Source organism: Ambystoma mexicanum, chromosome 11 (genome assembly GCF_040938575.1).
Source record: "Ambystoma mexicanum isolate Mex_15411 chromosome 11, UKY_AmexF1_1, whole genome shotgun sequence".
Lineage (NCBI taxonomy): Eukaryota > Metazoa > Chordata > Amphibia > Caudata > Ambystomatidae > Ambystoma > Ambystoma mexicanum.
The window spans coordinates 587213807-587234353 of record NC_090934.1 but is presented as its reverse complement, the minus strand read 5'-3'; positions in this window follow the sequence as shown (position 1 = coordinate 587234353).

Below are 20547 nucleotides of genomic sequence, written 5' to 3'. Positions count from 1 at the left end.
CTGGTGGAGGGTGCCCTACAATGCTAGGGGTGGGGGTGCAGGGGGACAGGAGTGGGGGCCTGGTGGAGGGTGCCCCTGGATGCAGGGGGTTGGGGGTGCAGGGGCACATGAGTGGGGGCCTGGTGGAGGGTGCCCCTGGATGCACAGGGGTGGGGGTGCAGAGGGACATGAGTGGGGGCCTGGTGGAGGGTGCCCCTGGATGCAGGGGGTGGGGGTGCAGGGGGACATGAGTGGGGGCCTGGTGGAGGGTTCCCCTGGATGCAGGGGGGTGGGGGTGCAGGGAGACAGGAGTGGGGGTCTGGTGGAGGGTGCTCTACAGTGCTGGGGGGTGGGGGTGCTGGGAGACAGGAGTGGGGGCCTGGTGGAGGGTGCCCCTGGATGCAGGGGGGTGGGGTTGCAGGGGGACATGAGTGGGGTCCTGGTGGAGGGTGCCCCTGGATGCAGGGGTGTGGAGGTGCAGGGGGACATGAGTGGGGGCCTGGTGGAGGGTGCCCCTGGATGCAGGGGGATGGGGGTGCAGGAGGACATGAGTGGGGGACTGGTGGAGGGTGCCCTGCACTGCTGGGGGGTGGGGGAGCATGGGGACAGGAGTGGGGGCCTGGTGGAGGGTGCCCCTGGTTGCAGGGGGTGGGGGTGCAGGGGGACATGAGTGGGGGCCTGGTGGAGGGTGCCCCTGGATGCAGGGGGATGGGGGTGCAGGGGGACATGAGTGGGGGCCTGGCGGAGGTGCCCCTGGATGCAGGGGGGTATGGGTGCAGGGGGACATGAGTGGGGCCTGGTGGAGGGTGCCCTACAGTGCTGGGGGGTGGGGGTGCAGGGAGACATGAGTGGGGGCCTGGTAGAGGGTGCCCCTGGATGCTGGGGGGTGGGGGTGCTGGGAGACATGCGTTGGTGAGCAGTAGTGCAAGGTGACATGTGGGTTGGCTGGGGGGCATGGCCATGGTGGATGGGCTGTCTGTGGGACATGTGCAGGGGTGCAGGGTAGTCCCCTGTGGTGTGGGCCGCCTGCAGGGGCCGTGGAGGGTGTAGAAGGAACAGCTTGGAGGACCCACACGGCCAATTTACGTGTGGGACTCCCCGGCACCCCCGAAATACACGTAGGCTGCTGGATTCGCGTATGGAATTTGCCGCGCACCCGGAGTACACGTACCCTGCTGAAATTGCATGTGGAACTTCACGCACAAACCGAAATACACGTACCCTACTAATTCGCATGGGAAACTTCACGCGCACCCCGGAATACACGTGCCCAGGCCAATCGCGTGTGGAACTTCCCACGAACCCCGTAATACACGCACACGCTATTTTTCACACAGCGGGTGTCCGTGTTTGTCAGTACCCCTTTGCACCTTATTTGTCCTAGAGGGCCACTGTATGGATCATTCATCATAGCTGCATATGGGTGCTTTTTTTAGTGCACATTTTGGCGCACATTTATTTCAGGCGCAGGGACGCTACCGCCTGCTTTCTTGTGGCGTACTTGTTTAGCCCTGTGCGCGTCTTTGACCGTGCGCTGGTTTGCCCTATTCGATTCCATGAATACGAGTTGTAGGCGAGCGTGTGGGCGTTCTGCGCACTTGCTTCCTGTACTTCCCCTGTGACGCCCATATTTTCACGCGTTGTTCCCCATCCCGTGTTACGCCCCGTGTTCTGCCTACTTTTGTAATGTGCGCCGCGCTATGTGCGATTTCGCAGTGGCCGTGGCGCACGCCGTTGGATGACCTGTGCGCCGGCGTGCGCCGCGCACTTTTTCAGAGCACATCCAATATTTTTCTCGCGCACAGACTTCCATGAATCGATGTGTGCTGGTTTCCCTGCGATTTTCGCGGTTGCACTGCGATTTTTGCACTTTTACTGCGAACCGCACGTTTTGGCACCTCTGCGCTGGAATTTTCGACGCACATTAATTCCATGAATCGGCCCGACAGTCTTCTTGCCTAGTGTTGAATTAGTAGTCTGTGGAGGAGAGTGTGCTATGACAAGTTTTGTTACATTTGTCAGAGACACCTGTCAATGTTTTGAGAAAGGGATTGGATGATACAAGCCTAAACATGATGATTTTGTTCAGATGGTTAAGGGAAAGTGTGTTTTGTTTTGGAAATGCACCATTTGAATATGGGTGAGTTCATAGTGGCATGCAAAGGGGAAGATACACGATGAGAGGTTTCTGGTACAAACTAGAGGTTTTTATTGTTGTAATGAAAGCACAGTATTCCAGATAGCTGTGTGATCTAGTGGAAGAGTGGTGAGAGTATTTGATGAATTTAGTCTCAGACCACAGATATTTACGAACAAAGAGGGGGGGACAGATGACCTCCATAAAATTAGAAACAGCCAAAGTATAAGGGAACATGGCAAATGATCAAGGAATGAATAATAAAAAATGGCCCACAGAATACAGTGATGGTTCTCAAGAGAAGTCCTGGTTGATTAAACATCACTAATAACGTCATATTTAGATTTGGGTTTACAAAAAGATGAAGTGGTGTTTCTTTAGGAACATCATACACTAAAAAGAAAGGAAAGGAAAACATGTTATTACATATTGCAAACATATAGCAGCATTTAGTATAATTTAAAGAAGATTTGGAGAAAGTGCCAAAATGTCAGATGGACTTTGGGCCTTTTTGGCATTGGTCTAGAAAAATGAATTAGGAGAAGATGAAAACAAATAATGTACTTTAAACAGTATAAGAATAAAGAGCTCAGTTTAAAGAATTGATGTAATTTGGCTGAAATAAAAAAATAAAAAAATGAATGAACAGAAAAATGAATGAAGAAATTATTGGATGAATGAATGAATGGATAGTAGAGTTTTAGCAAGCATACAATAAGCAAAGAATTCAAATTTGGAAAATAAACAGGACCAATGAAGATTAAAGACCAAAATTGAAAAAGTATGCATTTCAATATAACAATTATTATTGGATTGATAAAGAATCAAAAGGGGTATGGTTGACTGACCAAGATTGGGTTAACAGTACAAGAAAGATTTTGTACAGAGCCAATTCAAGAGAACATACAAGGGTGAGTAAAAATAACATTATTTGAATGTACTTGATAGTGTTGGTTTATATATTTTAGATGAAAACCATGGACGTTCAGTGAATAATGGAGGAATGTCTGCATGACCTTAAATAGGGGAAGAGACAGTATATCATGACACAGGCAAGTGCTAGTGAATAGGTAGAAAAGAAAAAAGAGGTAAGTACTGGTTCACACCACAGGGTGTGAACACACTGTTGATCATTATTCGGAGTAGAGTAATACAAAAATAGGCCGATGGAGACACACAGGGTAATTCATAGAATTTCGCACAAAAGTGGCGCATGCGGCTGGCGTACAGTGTCCCCGTGCGATACACTGCGCCAGCCGCGTGCGATAAAATCCATTTCATCGCACAGCGTATTCATGGATTTTAGCCTCCAAAACCAGCCGTGGCGCAGAGTGGCGCAGCGACCCTGCAGCAGCGCCAGTTACGCCCCCAAGAACGCCCTTGCGCAAGGAAAAGCCATCAAAATCCCCAATTCATCGCAAATGTCTGCGCTAACCCTGGACCAGTTCACAGGGCTGCCAAACAGCAAACGCCTAGCGGGGAACGTGTATTTCAGGGGTGCGCAGGAAGTTTCACACGCAAATTCAGCAGGGTACGTGTATTTCAGGGGTGCGCGGGAAGTTTCACACGCGAATTCAGCAGGGTACGTGTATTTCAGGGGTGCGCGGGAAGTTTCACACGCGATTCCATCAGGGTACGTGTATTTCAGGGGTGCGTGGGAAGTTCCACACGCAAATGTCCTGTGTACGTGTATTTCGGGGTGCGCGGGAAGTTTCACATGTGAATTCAGCAGGGCACGTGTATTTCAGGGGTGCGCGGGAAGTTCCACACGTGATTGTCCTGGGTACGTGTATTCCTGGGGTGTGCGGGAAGTTTCACACGCAAATTCAGCAGGGTACGTGTATTTCAGGGGTGCACGGGAAGTTTCACACGCAAATTCAGCAGGGTACGTGTATTTCAGGGGTGCGCGGGAAGTTCCACACACAAATTCAGCAGGGTACGTGTATTTCGGGGTGTGCGGGAAGTCTCACACACGATTTCAGCAGGGTACGTGTATTTCAAGGGTTCCGGGGAGTACTACACGTGAATTGGCCATGTGGGTCCTCCCAGGTGTTTGCTCTACAACCTCCACGGCCCCTGCAGGCAGCCCACACCACGGGGGACTACCCTGCACCCCTGCTCATGTCCCGCAGGCAGCCCATCCACCATGGGCATGCCCCCAAGCCAAGCCACATGTCACCTTGCACTACTGATCAACAACGCATGGCTCCCAGCACCCCCACCCCCCAGCAGTGCGGGGCACCCTCCATCATACCCCCACACATGTCTCCCAGCACCCCCATCTCCCAGCATCCATGGGCACCCTCCACCAGGCCCACACTCATGTCTCCCAGCACCCCCACCCCCCAGCAGTGCAGGGCACCCTCCACCATGCCACCACACATGTCTCCCAGCACCCCCACCCCTCAGCATCCAGGGGCACCCTCTACCAGGCCCACACTCATGTTTCCCAGCACCCCCAACCCCCAGCAGTGCAGGGCACCCTCCACCATGCCCCCACACATGTCTCCCAGCACCCCCACCCCCCAGCATCCAGGGGCACCCTCCACCAGGCCCCCACACATGTCTCACAGCACCCCCCCTAGCAGTGCAGGGCACCCTCCACCAGGCTCCCACTCCTGTCTCCCTGCACCCCCACCCCCCACCAATCAGGGGCACCCGCCACCATGCCCCCACACATGTCTCCCAGCACCCCCACCCCCCAGCATCCAGTGGCACCCTCCACCAGGCCCCCACACATGTCTCCCAGCACCCCCACCCCCCAACCGTGCAGGGCACCCTCCACCAGGCCCCCACTCCTGTCTCCCTGCACCCCCACCCCCCACCAGTCAGGGGCACCCTCCACCAGGCCCCCACACATGTCTCCCAGCACCCCCACCCCCCAGCAGTGCAGGGCATCCTCCACCATGCCCCCAAACATGTCTCCCAGCACCCCCACCCCCCAGCAACCAGGGGCACCCTCCACCAGGCCCCCACACATGTCTCCCAGGACCCCCACCCCCAGCAGTGCAGGGCACGCTCCACCAGGCCTCCACTCATGTCCAACTCATGTCCCCCTGCACCCCCACCCCCCAGCACTGTGGGGCACCTGCCAGCAGGCCCCCACTCATGTCCCAATCATGTCCCCCTGCAGCCCCACCCCCCAGCAGTCATGGGCACCCTCCACCAGGCCCCCACACATGTCTCCCAGCACCCCCACCCCCCAGAATCCAGGGGCACCCTCCACCAGGCCCACACTCATGTCTCCCTCACCCCCACACCCCAGCAGTGCAGGGCACCCTCCACCATGCCCCCACACATGTCTCCCAGCACCCCCACCCCCCAGCAGTGCAGGGCACCCTCCACCAGGCCCCCACTCATGTCCAATTCATGTCCCCCTGCACCCCCACCCCCCAGCACTGTGGGGCACCTGCCAGCAGGCCCCCACTCATGTCCCACTCATGTCCCTCTGTACCCCCACCCCCCAGCAGTCATGGGCACCCTCCACCAGGCCCACACTCATGTCTCCCAGCACCCCCACCCCCCAGCAGTGCAGGGCACCCTCCACCATGCCACCACACATGTCTCCCAGCACCCCCACCCCTCAGCATCCAGGGGCACCCTCTACCAGGCCCACAATCATGTCTCCCAGCACCCCCAACCCCCAGCAGTGCAGGGCACCCTCCACCATGCCCCCCACACATGTCTCCCAGCACCCCCACCCCAAAGCATCCAGGGGCACCCTCCACCAGGCCCCCACACATGTCTCACAGCACCCCCCCTAGCAGTGCAGGGCACCCTCCACCAGGCTCCCACTCCTGTCTCCCTGCACCCCCACCCCCCACCAATCAGGGGCACCCGCCACCATGCCCCCACACATGTCTCCCAGCACCCCCACCCCCCAGCATCCAGTGGCACCCTCCACCAGGCCCCCACACATGTCTCCCAGCACCCCAACCCCCCAACCGTGCAGGGCACCCTCCACCAGGCCCCCACTCCTGTCTCCCTGCACCCCCACCCCCCACCAGTCAGGGGCACCCTCCACCAGGCCCCCACACATGTCTCCCAGCACCCCCACCCCCCAGCAGTGCAGGGCATCCTCCACCATGCCCCCACACATGTCTCCCAGCACCCCCACCCCCCAGCATCCAGGGGCACCCTCCACCAGGCCCCCACACATGTCTCCCAGGACCCCCACCCCCAGCAGTGCAGGGCACGCTCCACCAGGCCTCCACTCATGTCCAACTCATGTCCCCCTGCACCCCCACCCCCCAGCACTGTGGGGCACCTGCCAGCAGGCCCCCACTCATGTCCCAATCATGTCCCCCTGCAGCCCCACCCCCCAGCAGTCATGGGCACCCTCCACCAGGCCCCCACACATGTCTCCCAGCACCCCCACCCCCCAGAATCCAGGGGCACCCTCCACCAGGCCCACACTCATGTCTCCCTCACCCCCACACCCCAGCAGTGCAGGGCACCCTCCACCATGCCCCCACACATGTCTCCCAGCACCCCCACCCCCCAGCAGTGCAGGGCACCCTCCACCAGGCCCCCACTCATGTCCAATTCATGTCCCCCTGCACCCCCACCCCCCAGCACTGTGGGGCACCTGCCAGCAGGCCCCCACTCATGTCCCACTCATGTCCCTCTGTACCCCCACCCCCCAGCAGTCATGGGCACCCTCCACCAGGCCCCCACACATGTCTCCCAGCACCCCCACAACCCAGCATCCAGGGGCACCCTCCACCAGGCCCACACTCATGTCTCCCTGCACCCCCGACCCCCAGCAGTGCAGGGCACCCTCCACCAGGCCCCCACACCTGTCTCCCTGCACCCCTACCCCCCACCAGTCAGGGGCACCTGCCAGCAGGCCCCCACACATGTCCCCCAGCCAACATGTCATCACAATCTAGATCCCTGGGCCTAATGGGCAGCCTCCAAATGCCAAACACCCACCTGAGTATTGCATCCACCCACTTAGAAATGGCAATTACATGATACAACCCCAATGGCAAGTTTGTAAATGAACACATGTCCCTCACATACACACAATGGGTGTCAGTGAATGTCAAAACCCATATCATGATATGCATGAAACCAATGAGATGATACTACACATTGAAGTTTGAAGAAAAAATATGTATTAAAAGCAACATAAATTGAATCAAAAATAAACAAACGAAAATGTGAATTAAAAAAAAGAAAGCAGCATGTCCGTAAAATAATGTAAAACCACAAATCATAATCCAAAGGAAAGGTGTCCAAAGTCACAGTTCACAAAAGTAAATCCAATGGAAAATTAAAATCGAAAACCATTGCTCCATCGGTAAATCATAAAAAAAATAGAAAATCCAACAGTCAACTATATACAGATAAACAATCCAGGGTCCATGATCCCAACAGAAGAAATGAAACCTATCGAATAACACTACCTAATAAAAAAAACTGTATACAAAAATGTGGCCCATTGTCCAAAAGGTCCAAAAAAAATGCAAAACCAAAGGAAACCTAACACTAACTACAGAACTATTTACAAGGGCAGCGGGCCAGTCCAACAGCTCACTTCGGGATGTTGCGGGCCAGGGCATCATCGAACTCCTGCTCAATGTCCCGGAGGCGGTCCTCCTCCATGGCCCGAGGGTCCGCAGGGCCGTCGACATGTTCACCTCCAACTCCCTGCGGATTTCCTCGAGGCACTCGGCCCGCCTCAGGGCCCTCCGCATGGAGTTCTCCGCCCTGACCATCGTGAGCCGTGCCTCTTCCGCCCGCTGCCGCTCTGCATCTATGGTGTGGCCCAACCGCTGCCACACGGAAGACACTTCCCGTCCTGGGTCCCTGCCCCTCCGATGTCGAAGGCCCTGAGCCATCATGGCTCCCACCTCGTTGCTGCTGCTTCTGTGCCTCTGCCCGTGCCCTGGCTCCTGCTGCCTGCACATCGTCCACCGGCTGGGGTGCAGTTGTTGATGTGGCCACCCCTGCTGGACGTCTGACTCCCGACTGTGGCAGGGATGCCTCCTCCACCAGCCTGGCCGCACCGTCAGAGGCAGCTCCACAGGGCACCCAGGTGACTAATGGGTGGGAAGCTGGCACGGAGGACGACTGGCGCATAGGGGGTTCAGTTGAGGAGGGGGTCTGAGCAAGCCCCATCAAACAGAGGAATCCGGCCTGGGTGACCTGTCCCAGCAGGCCGACGCGGTCAAAGAGCCATTCGAGATGACGTGCAGTCTCCTCATGAAAAGACTGCAGGTCACCTCGCATGGCCCATTGACACAACGCCACACCAGTCAGGACAGGCTCAACCCGGACCCGGATAGCCACGTCCGCATGCAGAGGAAGGCCAGTTGTTGTGAGCTCATCCCCTGCCTGAAAACGGGTATAGACGTAGGCATCCCTGCTGGGGCAAGATGATGCAGTGACAGGATCAGGGACAGGATTGCACAAAGGCACCTCCGCGGCGGCCTGTGCTGCCTCCTGTCCCTGGTCTGCACTGCACCACTAGCACCAGTGGAATCCCCTCCTCCAGACCCTTTCTCTGTTGCTTGCGCGGCCTCCTCCTCCACCAACCCCCCACCAACCTGGATGACTCCGTGCCATCTTCCCCCGTTGGGCCCTGTGGGGTCCCAGCTGCCCCTTCTGCTGCCGAGGAGTCCAACTCCGACCTCCGCCTCTTGGACCTCCCCCCGGCAGCTGCGGCCTGGGACGCGGCACCGGATTCCTCACTCCCCGACGAGATCACAACCTGGGAGGGGAGCCGGGCCTTGCGATCCCTGCCACTGTGCTCCACAGCACCTTCTCCGCCCTCTTCATCAGTTGCCGCTGCAGACAGGGAGAAATAAAACACAGGCATCAGGGCACTGTACAATGGACACATACACACATGACAGTTGTACGTGAGTGGCATTGGCAAACCTCAGACATAGCATCACAATCGCCAACACACATGTCATTTCAACTTGCACACATGAGCCAAACCACAGCCATATCGCAACTGCCAGCACCATCCATACACATACAACAGCATGAGCAGGCAAAGGTGAGCCAGACATCACATGCAACACTATGAGTGCACTACACATGTACACACACCACCACACTTGCATGCATGTGTACACCTCTGCCAACTGTCGCAGTGTTCAGATCGGCATCCATGTCACATCTGCCAATCAGGCTTCCACATCCCGCTGTCACATGCATCCATGTTGCATCACTGTTGCACCCTTGTCAAATACACACACATGCACATGTACACAGTGCTGATACATGCAGCTGAAAACAACATCCATGTGTGACATCACGAACATGCCTACTTACATACACATTCATCCAAACATGTGTGCCCACACAACTGCATTTGGCATGCAAGCCTACACACACAAGCACCATCCATGTCTCACACATGACAGCCCTCGCATGTGTTAGCCTCACGGCCTTGTACACCCCCACCCATACTTGGCCCCATAAAAACACATGTGCAACCTGCACACTGCTGGCACATCACCACACGCTCAGCTTACAATCATGATGCATGTACACTTACCGCTTGACTCCAGATGGGTCTGCCTCTCAAGGACCTGGACGTGGAGCGCTGGGGATATGCGTTCCAGGACCCTCATTTGATCGTCCGACAAGTGGCCCCGGCGCCCCTTAGCATCCGCTGCCTTCAAGAGGCGCCGGGCCTTGTTGAGGGTCCTGGACCTGAAGTCCTCCCAGCGCTTCTTGACATGTTGGAATTCGTGGACTGCCACCCCCTCCACGTTGATGGCAGTCATGATGTCTGTCCAGATCCAAATCCGTCCTTCCGTGTCAGCACGCAATCTTCCGAAGAGGGCATCATACTGCCCCAGGACTTGCTCCACCAGGACACCAACTTCGGTGGCAGTGAAGCTGGTGCCCCTCTGCCTCTCTGGCGGGGGTTGTCAGTGGTGCCAGATGTTGCAGTGCCCAACATGACAACCCCAGAGGCAGGAGTGGGTGGGCAACTGGGCCCTGGGGCTGGGCTGTGGAGCGATGGAATCCCAGTCGGGAGTCTTCGGTTCCAGCAGGGTTGGTCACAGCAACAGCACCCCTGGCTGATGTGCAGGCAGCAAATGGCAGGGCACGTGGGCAGCAGGCAATCAGGCAGCAGCAGATGGCAGGTGGGAGCTTGCTCGGGGCTCTGGGGGGCAGTAATTCGGCCTTCTGGGCAGGAGCGTGGTCTTCCGTGTGCTTACGCGTGGCCAGCTTGATACAGAGTGATTTGGCACGTCAAAATCCAGCACGTCTGCGTGTAATTCGAGCAAAGGGCCTTAGCGCGTAAGCGTGTCAGCACACGTACGTGAATTCATTGGCCCAAAGGCCACCAGCGCATATGCGCGTCTGTGACTTTCGTGCGCAGGCATTTCCCTGTACACGTGTGCATGTTACACGTCCAATGACTGCACGTTAGAGTGTCAGCTTGTGTGATTGGAGGATGGGGCCTTAGCGAGGATGGGGCATCTTTAAAAGTTACGTGTAGAACGCCATTTCCTTGTACGTGCTTTTCGCAGAGAGCAAGTGAGTGAAATCTGTACTTTTTGTCGGTTCACACACAATTTACTTCACGGCGTTCCATGTTTGTACTCCCTGTTACCTCTGACAGCTTTTTCTCTTCTTGTCTTTTTCCTGGGCCTGTTTCCTCAAACAGCGTTCACTTCTCCTGTTGTCCTGTCTCCTCAGACAGCGTACAATTCTTCTTTTGGCGTGGGTGTTGCCAACAAGCACATACGCGTATTTTTCACGCAATATTTCCTGGCAGACGGTGAGTCGCGCACGTATTTGACATCTGTGATTGCCCCGTGTGTTGCCTACCCCTTCAGTGGTCAGTCTAGGCTGTGTGTGACACGCATACGTTCATTTTTGTGTTTCTGGGTGCCACAGCGTAGTGCAGGTTTTTTTTTCCACACACGTGGTCTAGGAGGGGTTGCGTGCACATTATCTCCCTTTTTCGGGGTGCCTGTGCGTTGCGTGACCCGTCATCTTCCCCCAGGGGTCACATACAGCCTTGCTAGAGCACTAGGGTACGAATTCTATCTAGTTCCCTACCCCTTTGCCCCCTAATTGCCCAGGACAATAGTTTACTGCAAATCCATACGCACAACATCAGTGCCATGGTTGGGAGGCGAGCACGCGGTAAGGGTGGCACAGGTGGGCGAGCCACAAGAGGTGGCTGTGGTGGATACGGTAGGGGACGTGGCCAGGACTTGCAGGGTGCCCCTAGACCCCCACGTGTGGATGACCAGTCAGGGACACCCATGCCCCCCCCTCTGGTTGAGGGTAACGTGGCTGACACCATCCCTGCTCAGCCCTTGTTGGACCAGCCCATTGTGGCAACAGACCTGGCACTGGGTGACTCCATGGCTGACTTCCAGGTCAGCAGGTCTAGGCCAAGTGTGGCGGTGCACGTTGGTGTCACCAGCCCACGTGGATCAGGGGCAGCTTTGTCATCTGCTGCCCCGAGTAGGCAGGGTGGGGAGGCTGCAGGGGCAGCTGCGGTTCCATCCACCCCAGCTCTGAGTGTCCCAGCCAGGACAGTGTCGGTCCTAGTCCATCCTGCTGACGTTCCCCCTGACTACATCACACTTCAGCTAATGCCTGCACCAAGTCCCATGGTGAGTGTTCATTCCCACACTCCTAGTCCACCGGGGCTCCTGCCCCTAGTGTCCAGAGCGGCGTAGGACACTCAGTATCACCACCACCTTCCAAGCGGAAGAGGAAGAGTGCTCGTCCAGTACAGGCTTATGCCCCAGACACGGTTACACAGTCCGGCCCACCAAGGAAGCCAAGCTTCAATCAGGTCGAACTTAATGCACTTGTGGAGTATGTGTCCGCACATGACATCGAAATGGTGATTACTGCAGGATGCAAGACCACACCTGCACAACGTCAGGCACACTGGCAGACCATTGCGGAACTCATAAGTGCCCTTGGATTCGTGAGGCGCACAGCTAATGATTGCTACAAGCGCTGGAATGACCTTAAGCGCAGGGCAAAGAAAAAGCTGGCCTCAAGTCATGCTACAACTCAAGTGACTGGAGGTGGGTCTCCGGCAAAGGACATAGAACTCACTCCACATGAGTATGTTGCTGGGACCTAAGTCACGGAGGAACAGATCCAAGGCGTGGCAGGCCTGCCAGATTACGAGGTATTGTCCGGTGAGTGCACATGCATGTGTGTGTCATCCATGTGCATGGTGTGTGTGTGAGTGCTTCTGATTGAGTGCCAGGTGAGGGGGTGTGTGCCTGAGTGGTTTGGGTCACCCTTGTGCTTCATCGAATACATTCTGTGCACCAGGATTTGGGTGTTGCAGTATCCCTTCTGGCAACAGTAGACATTCAGCCAACCTCATGCCAGTTGCCCTTGAATTGTCATCTTGCCACAACATAGTTGCATGTTATTCTGTGTTCATTCAGGCTGATTGTCTGCATTCCACCACTTTCACTAGGCATTTCTCAGTCCTATTGTCACATGTGTGACATGGCTAGGGTACATGCCATCTGTGTGATGGCATGTGTCATGTATGTGTATTGGACATGCCAATCACAGGCCAATGTGTGATGGCACTGCTAGGCAGCATGCAGCAAATTTGTTGGTCTTCCATCTTGGTGTCATCAATGTGTGCCATTTGCCTCCCCTTCATACGCAGTGGCAGTGCATGCATGGGAGGGTTGTAGTCATGTGGTACATGTGTCAATGAAGTACTGTTTCTGTTGCTTCTCAGCCCAAATTGTGTTCCATAGTGCTAATGCCAGTTCCCATTTCTTTTCTTTCATGTCTTTGCAGGGGATGACGCACTTGATACTGCTGGGGTTGTGGAGATGGTGCAGACCCAGGAGGGGTCTCAGGCCCGACTGGGCACCAGTGAGGGGCGTGGTGAGGTGGTGGGTGAGAACCCACATTTGCTGCAGGCCATCATCTCAAGGGGTGTCTCTGGGTGCACCTCCCCCGAGCTTTATTCAGATGTTGATTCGGATGATGAGACTTATGTGCCATTGCAGGTAAGTGTTTCTGGGAGGGATTCTGGACTGTCCACCGCACCCTCACCGGGGGTAGAACCCTCAATGGGAATGTCAGTGTTGGTAGGTCCGCCTTTGGTGGTTACGGATGCAGGGTCACATTCCGCTACATCTGATCCTGTTTCTGGGCCAGCAGATCAGAGGGGGAATGCAGTCCTGCAGCCTCAGGCAGTGCCGGCACAGCAAAGCGCAGTTCGCCTTGCCCCAGACAGGTGTGGTGCCCGCCGACGCGGTGTCCGTACGACACCTGGCAATACCGCATGGGAGCAATCCATATACGGTATGGCAAACCAACAGGCAGCATCAACTGAGATGATGGCTCAGGCCATGGATAGGGTGGCCACTTCCATTGTCCCCCAAGAAAGGCTAATTGAACAACTACAGCAGGCAACAGACTCCATTAGCCAGTCACACAGGGAGGACATGTTGGCGTCCAACAGGGACAGGCGGGCGGCACTGGAGACTCTGCGGGAAGCCATTTCTAATGAGTCCCAAGGCCACAGGGAAGCCCTGAGGGTGGAACTCAGTCAGCTCAGGGCGACTCTGGTTGAGCTTGAGGCTTCAGCTAACACGAGGACAGAACAGCAGCTGGAGCAGCTCACACGTACGCTCTCAGCTGAGATGCAGGCAACTAGGGCGGAGGTCCGGGCATCCCGTGAGTTGTTGCATGGGGACCTACGCCCAATTATCCTCCAGAACCAGACCTTCCACACCTGCATGCTTGCTGCCATGGAGGACCAGACTAGGGCTTTGCGTGGGCTGCCTCCCATAGTGCCACCACCTCCTGAAGCAGCTGCGAGGGTGAGGAGAGCGACAGAAGCAATTCTCCCACAATAGGGTAGCCGTGCAGGCCATGGGCCCATGGAGGTGTTTTTTTTGCAAGATCCAAACAGGTGGGTTTTGGTGTGCACCCTGTCCTCGGACCTCCTGGGTGGCCGTACCCAACCCCCATCCCCCAGGCCCATTCATGGCCATTTTTTATTTTTTTATTTTTTATTTTTTATTTTTGAATCTTGATTTTTGTGACAGTGTGTTGCCTTGTGTGGCTCCCGTGGGCATACGCTGTATTGTGGCTGGGCACATGCAGCCTTGTCCTGATTTTGGGTCAGATGCTTGGGTTTGTGTGACACACACCCCTCCTGCTTCCCGTTTCCATGGGCTTGCAAAGGGTGTTCCCAAGTGACATTGACTTACACGGTGACGTTGGACTCCCATATGATGTGTGGGCAGTCTGTAGTCAATACTGTGTATACATTCCTAGTGCATATTGTGGTTGTATTGTACACTGCATGGTGTATTGATATGTGCCTCTGCATCCATCTCATCCTCCTAATTTGCAGGTACATTTCTCATCTCTTCACAAGGCGGTCTATTTTCGAACTGGAGTCCATGTTGTAAGCAGTGCACCTACACTCTTGTGTGGCGCTAACACTGTATAGTTGGAAGTGTTCGAAGTGCTGGCATTCTCAGGTAGTGAGGCTACCAATTTTTTAAGTCCGTACTGTCATGTTTATGGTAGGTTGGAGGTTGTGTAGGTGATTGGTATTATTGGTAAGTATTTGGTAATGTGTGTTGTTGGTCCTCCATTACTGTGAGCATTTCATGTGTGGCCAGTTTCCATTAGGGACACTGTAGTTGGTGACACTTGGGGCATGTTGTGGGGATTAATTTGTTAGCTCTCACATTGCATGACATGCCATGGTGTGTTGTGTGGCTGTGCCGGGGAGGGGTTGGGTGACATGGCACTGTTCTCATGTTGTACTTTACAAGTGGGTATTCATTTTTGCTGCATGGAAGTGTGTCTTTTGATGACACTGCATTGGTGGTGTTTGTGTAGGTAGAGATGCACACATTGTGACACTTCCAGGTGAACAATCTCAGGCTGCTATGGTTCTGACAGTTGACTGTCCCTTGATTCATCAGAATTGTCAGATTGAGTCATCATTGATTGTCAGATGGTATGTGCCAGGGCTGTGTGCACTCCACAGGGGTGTGTAATTAGCCACCAGCTGCGTAAGGGCTGCCTCACCCAGTGCCTTTTCCCCTCCCATGCGCAGCGGGCGTGCATGTGGTTGGGGATGTGGGGGCACCACCATGTCCACAGCCAGGCCCCGGCGTGTTGCAACATTGTGCAGGACACATGCTGCCACTATGATCCAGCACACTACTGGGGGAGCGTATAACAGCTGCCCGCCAGAACGGTCAAGGGAGCGAAAGCGTGACTTGAGCACTCCGAATGTGCGCTCCACTATGCCCCGTGTTGCAATATGGGCTGTGTTGTATGTTACCTCGGGAGGCATGATGGGGTTCCGAATTGGCGTCATCATGTGTGTGCTCAGAGGGTAGGCACTGTTCTGGGGAGGTGGTGATGGGGAATCATTAGTGGGGTATTGGCATTACTCTGTATCTGTCATGCATGCGTGTGCTGTGGCATTTCTACTCACCAAGCAGCCATGCATCGCCATGCCGCCCAGCTTCCATGTCCCGGTTTAGGGTTGACAATCTGTAAATGAAGCTGTCATCGGTGGACCCTGGATAGTTGGCATATACTGAGGTGATGATTCCCTTGGCATCACATACTACCTGGACGTTGATGGAATGCCAGTGCTTGCAGTTTCTATAGATGTGCTCAGATGCCCTGGGGGGACGTAGAGCCACATGGGTGCAATCAATGGCACCTAGCACTTTGGGGAATTGTGCCACCCTGTAGAAATACTGGCTGACAGCCTGCCTTTCTGCAGGTGTTCTGGGCAGGTATATGTGCCTGCGGACTGATGAGCGTGCAGTGATGATGGCCAACACCTGGTGTAGGCACTGTGACTGCGTGGCCTGTGACACCCCCCCACTATGGCACTTGTCCGCTGAAATGATCTGGTAGCCAAGAAGTGCAGTACATTGAGGACCTTCTCCAGGGGGCTGAGTGCTTGGGAGCACAGGGTGGGTGATGTGAGGTCATCCTCCCACTCGCTGACCAGGTCGAGTATTATGGGTGGTGGAAACCTGTACCTCCCATACACCTGGTCATCAGGCATACCAAAAAGGCTGGTTCTGGGTGTGAAGATTCTGGCCCTGACTATCCTTCTCCTCCTCCTGCGGTATCCCACGGCCACTGCTGCTAGGAACGATATATTGGCGTCTGAGCTTGTTTGTTATTTGCGCACTCTTTTATGCTGCGCGGGACGTGCGCCTGCTTCATGCTGGGGTACGTGTTTCAGGATTGGACCATTTATTTTTTGGCGCGTTGTATGCGACCGTTTGAATCTTCCCGCCCACCCCAGGAATACACGTAACACGCTCTCCCAGGCCCAGTCGCGACTAAATATTCCCGCCCACCCCTGGAATACACGTACCCCACTCTCACAGGCCCGGTCGCGTGTGGAACTTCACGCGCACACCGAAATACACGTACCCAGGGCAATCACGTGTGGAACTTCCCGCGAACCCCGTAATACACGTAGCCTGCTGGTATCGCGTGTGGAATTTCACACGGACCCATAATACACGTACCCTGATGGTATCGCGTGTGAGACTACCCGCGCACCCCTGGAATACACGTACCCAGGCAAATCGCACGGCTGGGGTGTGGGGGTGCTGGGAGACAGGAGTGGGGGCCTGCTGGCAGGTGCCCCTGACTGCTGGGGGGTGGGGCTGCAGGGAGACAGGAGTGGGGGCCTGGTGGAGGGGCCCCTGGATGCAGGGAGTGGGGGTGCAGGGGGACAGGAGTGGGACATGAGTGGGGGCCTGCTGGCAGGTGCCCCACAGTGCTGGGGGGTGGGGGTGCACGGGGACATGAGTGGGACATGAGTGGGGTCTGGTGGAGGGTGCCCCTGGATGCAGGGGGGTGGGGGTGCAGGGAGACAGGAGTGGGGGCCTAGTGGATGGTGCCCTTGGATGCAGGGGGGGTGGGGTGCAGGGAGACAGGAGTGGGACATGAGTGGGGGCCTGCTGGCAGGTGCCCCACAGTGCTGGGGGTGATGGTGCAGGGGAACATAGGTGGGACATGAGTGGGGGCCTGGTGGAGGGTGCCCTGCACTGCTGGGGGGTGGGGGTGCTGGGAGACATGTGTGGGGGCATGGTGGAGGGTTTCCTGCACTGCTGGGGGGTGGGAGTGCTGGGAGACATGAGTGTGGGCCTGGTGGAGGGTGCCCCTGGATGCTGGGGGGGTGGGGGTGCAGGGGGACAGGAGTGGGACATGAGTGGGGGCCTTCTGGCAGGTGCCCCACAGTGCTGGGGGGTGGGGGTGCAGGGGGACATGAGTGGGACATGAGTGGGGTCTGGTGGAGGGTGCCCCTGGATGCAGGGGGGTGGGGGTGCAGGGAGACAGAAGTGGGGGCCTGGTGGAGGGTGCCCTGCACTGCTGGGGGGGTGGGGGTGCAGGGAGACTGGAGTGGGGGCCTGGTGGAGGGTGCCCCTGGATGCAGGGGGGTGGGGGTGCAGGGGGACAGGAGTGGGGGCCTGGTGGAGGGTGCCCTGCACTGCTGGGGGTGCAGGGAGACAGGAGTGGGGGCCTGGTGGAGGGTGCCCCTGGATGCAGGGGGGTGTGGGTGCAGGGGGACAGGACTGGGGGCCTGGTGGAGGGTGCCCTGCACTGCTGGGGGGTGGGGGTGCAGGGAGACAGGAGTGGGGGCCTGGTGGAGGGTGCCCTGCACTCCTGGGGGGTGGGGCGCAGGGAGACAGGAGTGGGGGCCTGGTGGCAGGTGCCCCTGACTGGTGGGGGTGGGGGTGCAGGGAGACAGGAGTGGGGGCCTGGTGGCAGGTGCCCCTGACTGCTGGGGGTGCAGGGAGACAGGAGTGGGGGCCTGGTGGCAGGTGCCCCTGACTGCTGAGGGTGGGGGTGCAGGGAGGCAGGAGTGGGGGCCTGCTGGCAGGTGCCCCTGACTGGTGGGGGGTGGGGGTGCAGGGAGACAGGAGTGGGGGCCTGGTGGAGGGTGCCCTGTACTGCTGGGGGTGGGGGTGCAGGGAGACAGGAGTGGGGGCCTGCTGGCAGGTGCCCCTGACTGGTGGGGGTGCAGGGAGATAGGAGGGGGGCCTGGTGGAGGGTGCCCCTGGATGTAGGGGGGTGGGGGTGCAGGCGGACAGGAGTGGGGGCCTGGTGGAGGGTGCCCCTGACTGGTGGGGGGTGGGGGTGCAGGGGGACAGGAGTGTGGGTCTGGTGGAGGGTGCCCCTGGATGCAGGGGGTGGGGGTGCAGGGGGACAGGAGTGGGGTCTGGTGGAGGGTGCCCCTGGATGCAGGGGGGTGAGGGTGCAGGGGGACAGGAGTGGGGGCCTGGTGGAGGGTGCCCCTGGATGCAGGGGGTGGGGGTGCAGGGGGACAGGAGTGGGGGCCTGGTGGAGGGTGCCCCTGGATGCAGAGGGTGGGGGTGCAGGGGTACAGGAGTGGGGTCTGGTTGAGGGTGCCCCTGGATGCAGGGGGTTGGGGGTGCAGGGGGACAGGAGTGGGGGCCTGGTGGAGGGTGCCCCTTGATGCAGGGGGGTGGGGGTGCAGGGGGACAGGAGTGGGGGCCTGGTGGAGGGTGCCCCTGGATGCTGGGGGTGGGGGTGCTGGGAGACATGCATTGGTGGGCAGTAGTGCAAGGTGACATGTGGGTTGGCTGCGGGGCATGGCCATGGTGGATGGGCTGCCTTCGGGACATGTGCAGGGGTGCAGGGTAGTCCCCTGTGGTGTGGGCTGCCTGCAGGGGCCGTGGAGGGTGTAGAGGGAGCAGCTGGGAGGACCCACACGGCCAATTCACGTGTGGGACTCCCCGGCACCCCCGAAATACACGTAGGCTGCTGGATTCGCGTATGGAATTTGCTGCGCACCCGGAGTACACGTACTGTGTTTTGAAATTGCATGTGGAACTTCACGCGCACACCGAAATACACGTACCCTGCTAATTCGCGTGGGAAACTTCACGCGCACCCCGGAATACACGTGCCCAGGCCAATCGTGTGTGGAACTTCGCACGAACCCCGTAATACACGCACATGCTATTTTTCACACAGCTGGTGTCCGTGTTTGTCGCTACTCCTTTGCACCTCATTTGTCCTAGAGGACCATTCATCATAGCTGTACATGGGTGTTTTTTGTTAGCGCACATTTTGGCGCACATTTATTTCAGGCGCAGGGACGCTACCGCCTGCTTTCTTGTGGCATACTTGTTTGGCCCTGTGCGCGTCTTTGACCGTGCGCTGGTTTGCCCTATTCGATTCCATGAATACGAGTTGTAGGCGAGCGTGTGGGCGTTCCGCGCACTTGCCTCCTGTACTTCCCCCGTGACGCCCATATTTTCACACGTTGTTCCCCATTCCGAGTGTTACGCCCCGTGTTTCGCCTACTTTTGTAATGTGCGCCGCGCTATGTGCGATTTCGCAGCGGCCGTGGCGCACGCCGTTGGATGACCTGTGCGCCGGCGTGCGCCACGCACTTTTTCAGCGCACATCCAACATTTTTCTCACGCACTGACTTCCATGAATCGATATGCGCTGGTTTCCCTGCGATTTTCGCAGTTGCACTGCGAATTTCGCACTTTTACTGTGAATCGCACGTTTTGGCACCTCTGCGCCAGAATTTTCGGTGCACATTAATTCCATGAATCGGCCTGACAGTGTTTCAATTATGTAGCCATGTTTTCCCAAGATAGGTGCTAATAGGTGTAAACAGAGTAGCATATAGATGCAAGCATGGTCACCTCAGACAAACTCAGGACATAGAAGACATTAAATAAAAGGTTGGTAACCTATTCTAATTTTTGATAGTTGGCAAGATGCCAACAAGGGTAGATGTGGCGAACATATAGGAAATGTGTAGAATAGGCAAACAATGTAGTTCATGATGAAATGGGAAGGCACATAGTAAGAATTGGTGCCATAGTCTAGAAAAACAGGGGTAGACTAGATTAGTGTAGTGGGGTTAAGGAGCAAGATGTTTATTGCGTCTCAAACAGGATAGAAATACAGCACAGAAGGAAAATGACTATGGTCCAACGCGATCGGAAGGAAGAGGCAAAGGTAAAGCAGGAAGCTCTTGCAGCACAGCAGGAAGCACATGCAGCAAAGCGGAATGAAGTATTTACAGCAGAGCAGACGAAGACCGTTCAGCTGAGCTGGGAAAAAACCAAGAACAGGTTCAAATATGTATAGGCCCAAAGAAAATTATTATAATTATTGTGTGCACCAACAAGTAAGAGACAGCCTATGAGTTAAATGGGCTGAAAATAGTGAGAAATGACCATAAGAAAACATTTTTGTTAGCAGCAAGGAGAAAGAATTTAGGTTAGGAAGAAACTTGACCCCTTTGCCAGTCTCCAAATTACTTTTATCTCTATTTCGATGTTCTACAGACAACAGGGATCCCTGCCAGCGATGTCTTCTTCTGCTACGGATGTGCCTAGGAGATGGAGAAGATGACATGTCTTTTTAAATGTTGTTTTTAAAATTTG